General features: G+C 32.4%; 2 non-coding genes across 2 annotated transcripts; both read left to right on the top strand.

The window, feature by feature from the left end:
* Positions 1 to 101: 101 nt before the first annotated feature.
* Positions 102 to 191, top strand: Trnai-uau. The gene is given in 2 exon segments: positions 102 to 139; positions 156 to 191. It is a non-coding gene; the product is annotated as a tRNA-Ile (tRNA).
* A 5,036-nt stretch (positions 192 to 5,227) lies between these two features.
* Trnai-uau lies at positions 5,228 to 5,317 on the top strand. Its single transcript is given in 2 exon segments — positions 5,228 to 5,265; positions 5,282 to 5,317. It is a non-coding gene; the product is annotated as a tRNA-Ile (tRNA).
* The last annotated feature ends 2,183 nt before the right edge of the window (positions 5,318 to 7,500 follow it).

Genomic DNA, 7,500 nt, shown 5'->3' with positions numbered 1-7,500 from the left:
ATCATGTATTTGGCAATGGTCATTTGATAGTAACTACCGCCAGAGGGACTGATACAACTATAACGGCTGGACAGATTAACAAGATTTGTCATTTTAACATTGTCCCAGTGGCGCAATCGGTTAGCGCACGGTACTTATACGACAGTGTCTGAGCCATGCCGAGGTTGTGAGTTCGAGCCTCACCTGGGACAAATTGTTTAGTTTGCCAGTTCTGTCCTGTCCAGCGGCAATTACTGTAAGCATGTGGGAAAAATCTCAGATATGTATATTTTTTTTCTGATTTGAGATTACGAGTGTTGTTGTAAATACACCACGTACCTTGACTTGAATTAAAAAAAAGAATTACGACCATATTAAATATTTCAAAATGTAACCTGGATCCAGCCTCCTAGAAAATAACATGAGCAGTGAATATTCGTTTGATAATAATTAAGTAAATAATTAATTAGCTAGTACTAATGATTGAACATTAACAAATGAAGATAACAACTTAAGACTACATAAATTATGATAAATAACTTCACATAAATTATGATAAATAACATAATATAAATTATGATAAATAACATAACATAAATTATGATAAATAACATAACATAAATTATGATAAATAACATAACATAAATTATGATAAATAACATAACATAAATTATGATAAATAACATAACATAAATTATGATAAATAACATAACATAAAATACGTAAATTCTAAATCTTCACAAATTATAATATGAAAATCTACGATAAAGAACTTTTGCCACACCTACCACACTACTTCATTTTGTTATACGACAACGCTTTTATATACTATTAATGCCTTCTTAGACGTCATGCTTTATCTTTTTGCTTATATAATGCATTACGTTCCAATTAGAACACACGCCTTCACTTGACTTTTTGGTAGGGCAAACACTGAACGTGAAATATTTCTTGCCAGAGGAACTATGTAAAGGCTTTAGATACAGAGTATATGTGTGAAATATCTTTTATCATCATTATAGTGTTGGCAAAGTAGAAACAACTCTTGTTTCAATATGTAGATGAATAACCTTCACAATGTTGATATTTGGTTTGCAGAACAAGCCATAAGAGTAGTAGTAGGAGGCAATAGGCTGGAACGCAGGGTACTGAGTCACTCCCTAGTACGGCACCTGAGCCACGTATCCTTGATCGCCGTTGAAAGTGTAAGTGACGCCCGTCAGGAAACTACACGTAGTAGGATTCCTGAGGGTTGAATCCATCGCGCCGAAATCGTTACCAAATACGTCGTTGACGGCATAGTTGAAGTTACACTAATGGCGAGTCTATGTGGGATTAGAAAGAAATGGAAGGAATGGTAATCTGTAACTGCAATATTTTTTTTTTTTTTTCTCTCTCAAACGTTACTTGCAACAGTAAGATAGAATAAGAGAACCATTACTAAAATCAAGATTCTGAAGATTTGCTTTTTGAAGTATTTATGTTTTGTATACAAAAATATTACTATTTCTGCTAGTGTTGTTATTATAATTGTTACCATTATTACTAATACTATGTTGTTATTATTATTATTATTATTATTACTACTACTGTTATCATTATCATTATGTTTTCAGGGTAATTTACTACAGGGGGGTTGTAGGTTCCAACCGAAGCAGTTCCTCCGAAGTTAGTGGCAGGTCTTGCAGGTCAGAGGAAGCCTAATAGTTCTGAAAAAGGTCTAGCTTTGCATTTGCGGCTGCTAGCAAGGAAGCCAGGGCGACAACCCACTGGAAGAGAGAGGGTTTATGGCACTATTTTTTCATTATTTATTTTTAGATAAAAAACTAATGAGGGGAATTATGAAAGACTCATAAATATATGGGTAAATTTAAACAGTGCAGACATATTCCATCAATTTTCTGATATAAACATATAGCTAGCAGTAAGTGAATTTTATCTATATATACATATATGGGTGTGTGTTTGAGTATATTTATATGTGTGTAAGCGAGCGTGAATGTACATATTGATGTTTGCATGGATCGCACACAGGGAGGTATGTGTGTGTTTATATGTATATGCATACATATACATATATGTTTATATATACATGTGTGTATTCATAGTCTATATGCATGCACTATCTCTCCTCTTTCTATACGTGTATATATATCTGAATATGTTTATATATGTATAAATACATACGTATATATATATATATATATATATATATATATATATATATATATATATATAAACATATTTATATTCTTGTTTATAAATATATTTTACATAAATGAATAAACACGCATACTTTCATATATATCATATAGATATATGTATATATACGCATAAAGATGTTTGGGTGTGTTTATGTGTCCATGTATGTGCAATAATATAAATAAATATATATATATATATATATATATATATAAATATATATATGTGTGTGTGTGTGTGTGTGTGTGTGTGTGTGTGTGTGTGTGTGTGTGTGTGTGTACGTCGACAATGATGCTAAATACGACAAAAATAATGTTGGAAATTTTGCAAGACTCCTGAAGCACGGGTATATGAAAAAGGAATAAACTAATTCCACAAAACTTCTACACAAGTTTCATGTCTATATATTTGTGTGAAGGTGTGAGTTTGCGTGTGTGCCGTGAACACACGCAAACTGTGCACTCCTGTAACATAACTGAGCATTTGTACATGATTACTCGTGATGAAATAATCACTGTTACACATGAGCACGTGTTTGAATGTATATGTAAATGTATATCACATACACAAACACACGCACACACATGTATAGGCCCTATCTCTATATATGTATATATGCATATTTGTGTATGTATATATAAACATAGGCATATATACATAAAGCCCTATGCATATGCATTCTCTCTCTGTAAACATACACGGACACGTGTCTGTCTTCATATAAACTTACATTAAGATTCATGTTCCGGAATCATACATATATTTTATGAATATTCTATAAAAGGGGTTGGAGAAACGTCTTGCTTGAGTATGTTTTTTTTTTTTTTTTTTTTTTTTTCGTCATGCTAATATTTAACATTACAAAAAAACAACAGAATGATATGTATATGAACATCCAGATTGCAGAAATCAACCATAAGATGGTGCGGGTGAGTAGGAGGCAGACGGCTAGGAGGCAGGGTACTGAGCCACTGCCTCGTACGTCACCTGAGCCACGTATTCTTGGTCGCCGTTGACAGTGTAAGTGACCCTCTACAGGCGACCGTCGGGAAGCTGCATGTAGTATTATCCCTGAGTGTTGTATCCATCCTGCCCCTCTTGGGAGCCGAAATCGTTACCAAAGGCATCGTTGACGGCATAGTTAAAGTTATACAGGGGACGACTCTGATTGGAGATTAAAAGAGGCATTGATCAACATTTCATTCTGTGTATAGGTGTAGAATTAAAAACATGAGAGCCAAGATCCTGATTATGAATTTACAAATTTATTAGCGAGAATAGGTAATTAGATATGTCTGACTCATGAACATACAAAAAAATCTTAAGGGTAACCTACTATAGCTAAAGTTCCAGCAGGGGAAGCATCTCCGAAGTTGATGGCAGGCCTTGCAGCAGGTCGGAGAAACTGGCGGCTAATGCAGAACCAATGAAGGGAGATCCATGAACCTGATAGCTCTGAGAAAGTTCTGGCCTTGCACTTGCGCTAACCTAGTGAGGGAAAGGACTCTGGTGTTAGATGTGATTAAAGAACAATATGGAAACATGTGTCAGTGGTATTTTTTGCCTATCCCCTTGAGGTTGTGTGTCAAAGTACATATATGTGTATATATATGTATATATAAATATACACATATATCTATATCTTTATATGAAAATGTATGTATGTGAATGTGTCCACATGTATACTATATATATATATATATATATATATATATATATATATACACATGAATATATATATATATATATATATATATATATATTAACATAAGTATGTAAAAATATGTATATGTACATATATACATATGTATATAGAGATATATGTGTGTGCGCCTGTATATGTATGTATCTATGTAAATACATGCATATGAATATATGCATACATATATATGTATATGTCTATATGCTTACATATATATGTATATATGCATACATATATATGTATATATGCATACATGTATATGTATATATGTATACATATATATGTATATTTATACATATATAGTTATAAATGTATGTGTTTGTAAGTATATGTCAAAGTTTATGTATATATATATTTTTTCAAGTATATGTAAATGTACATTTACATAGATAGACATACATATGCATGCACATATTCATATAGTAGCAGTCTTGCCATCAATGCCATGTTTCGGAATAAAATGTATTTTTTACTTCTGATGTGGTGCAGGCGAAACTGTTATTCCAAGAGTGACGTGCCCGGTTTTTATACGCGTAGAGCATTGTACAGTGATTGATTAATTGGATTTGATTTAAAAAAATTGGTATATCTGATTCAGCCCTGAAATAGCGCAAGGGAATGATGAAATGCGTGACATGTGTTTTCTGTCATTGGTAAGTTATATTCATGTGAAACTAGAGGCGTCTCATTATTATTGGAGAACACAGAAACAATAGTGTGTTATGCAAGATTTTTTTCCGAAAAGATTTCCTAAACATTTCCAAAGAAATATTTACCTAAATCCCCTCTAAAGAACAAAAAATGTTAGTAGAGTATAGGAGGGAGGGGGGGGGGGGGCATGAGGTTTGTGTCAAAAAACGTCCTGAAAAGCAGAGGCCTATTGGTTCTGGCCTTTTTCTTTCTTTCTTTCATTCTTTTTTGTTTTTTTTTAATAGGTCACCAAGGCAGGTATCCTTACCTCTTATACAGATGCAAAGATGGTTGCTAGTGTGTACAGAACCAATAATTCTGAAGGAAATAAGGGTGTGTTCTTACTATTAAATTATAAAAAGTGATGGATTGTGATAGAAAAGAACTTTGTTCTTTGGTAGTCTTCATATACTCTAATGGATGTTCCTCGTGATGCACTTATCCCAATTGAATTGATGGATCCTGAATACAAATCTTAAAGACTTTACCGATGGTTCTTTTACCAAAACCAAAATTTAAGTTTTCATATATTCTTAAAGGCACAAATTCAAAAACCATGCATTTGGAAAGGAGCATTTAAAAGTAATTACCGCCAGAAGGACTGATGGAACTGTAACGGCTGGACATATTAACAAGAATTGTCATAATAACATTGTCCCAGTGGCGCAATCGGTTAGCGCACGGTACTTATACGACAGTGTCTGAGCCATGCCGAGGTTGTGAGTTCGAGCCTCACCTGGGACATGTTTAGCTGTTGAAACCAACAAGAAAATAAAAAATTGCGAGGTATTGTGTTTATGGATCGAAATGGGTCAGCAGGCTTTGGACCAAAAGCATCTGCTCAATTTTACGAAGAAAATTGGAAATGTCTTCTTTTTTTCTAATTCAAAGATTAAAGTAACATTGTTTTGCTGCTCAAGGAGCAAGCTATAAACCACATTAATATCTCCTAAAATATGATTCGAAAGTAATGAAATCACATGTTTCGTAGGGCTTTACTCTCGCATTTAATGAAGCCAAAGTCCATGCCGCCCCCCACCCCCACTCCAAAAAAAAAAACAAAAAAACACGTATATGTATAATTAACGTACATGTAAATGTGTGTGTGTGTGTGTATGTGTGTGTGTGTGTGTGTGTGTGTGTGTGTGTGTGTGTGTGTGGATAGGGCAGATTAACTAATAAGAATACACCGAAGTTAATTATGACACCCGTTTTGTTATTATTATCGTTATTATTATTACAATTATTATTATTTCAATCTTTTTAGTAAGAAGCAGAAGTCACAAATACGTTCAGAATAAAAGTGACATTATTTTTGTTGTTGTAACCGTTCCGACCATATTTTCTATCGCTAGGCATCATGGGGCTTTATTTCGTAATAGAACGGCTCGAACGACAAATCAGCGTTAGCTCAATTCACAGAGCGTTAACCATTGAACTGAGATGGCATTAATGACTTTAACCAATAACAGTTTCTTTAAATTGTGATTAAACAGTATTTCCAAAATAAAATATTAGTATAAACAACAAATTAATTAGTCAAATTATATATATATATATATATATATATATATAGAGAGAGAGAGAGAGAGAGAGAGAGAGAGAGAAGCCATAGCAAATGGCTCACATGAATTGTGCGTATTACCTGTTTTTTTTTTTTTTTTTTTTTTTTTTTGAGGTAGAGACGGGTGTAAATGGCCACGCTCACCAGTTAATGCTTTTATTAATCATCACCTAATTTATTAATAAACTCTTATAAATTCTTATACTTTTGTATATCTAAAGCTATAGCTATATCAACCTATCTATGCAATACAATACATATATATATATATATATATATATATATATATATATATATATACATATATATGTGTATATATGTGAATCACTATGTATATATACATAAGCATATATTTATATATGGATGCATATGTATATATAAATATATATACATATATATATAAATATGTACATAAATATGCATATATATATACACATATATATGGATATATATACATATAAGTATATATATTTACATATATATGTAGAGAGAGATATTACACACACATGCATATATCTGTCTTCTTCTATCTATATCTCTCTTACTCAGTAGTATAATCTCATTTATAGTATATATGTGTATATAAATGTATTAAGAGGTATGCTTATATATTGGTCACCTTTGTTATTGAATATTTACTATAATTTGTTGTTCAAGAGAAACATAGTCATATTGATGGAAGTTATACATTTTTATTTAAATTTTGTACCTGATGATGTTTTAAACTGGATTAATTCATGATAAACTACATTTGTTTAGTGATTTATGTTAGGTCCACATCAAGTATTTCCGCGGCTGCCGCGGATCGGCAAAGGCCATCCTTATTTACATTAGCCGTATTGTTTTTCTGTTACTATGCCTCCTAAATGTGTTGCTCTTTCACACTAACTGATTTCCCCAAAGAAAAGTCACAGTTGCACACACATGAAGGTATATATGAGGCTGATATGACCTCGGAAGTGTTTTGAAAATACTCTCGAGAAACGAAAGTAGCTTGATTTACGATGTAAACAATCCTCATACGATCTCGTATGTGCGTTAGTAAATCTGGCCTCAGACCCGCAGAAGGAAGATCCTGGAGCCTGATAGCTCAGAGAAAGGCCTAGCTTTGCATTTGCGACTGCCAGCAAGAAGCCAGTGCGATAGCCTGGTGAAAGAGAGAGGGGGGTTTGTGGTGCTAAATTATTATTATTATTATCATTATTATAAAAAAAAAAAAAAAAAAAAAAAATATATATATATATATATATATATATATATATATATATATATATATATATATATATATGATAATGAGGGGAATTCTGAAATTCTTGAAACTATGGGTGTATGAAAACATCAATCAATTTTCTAACATACAGAT

The sequence above is a fragment of the Penaeus chinensis genome, chromosome 7, assembly GCF_019202785.1.
Source record: "Penaeus chinensis breed Huanghai No. 1 chromosome 7, ASM1920278v2, whole genome shotgun sequence".
Classification (NCBI taxonomy): Eukaryota; Metazoa; Arthropoda; class Malacostraca; order Decapoda; family Penaeidae; genus Penaeus; species Penaeus chinensis.
Note: the sequence above shows the minus strand (reverse complement) of the source record. Positions and strands in the feature narration are given on the sequence as shown.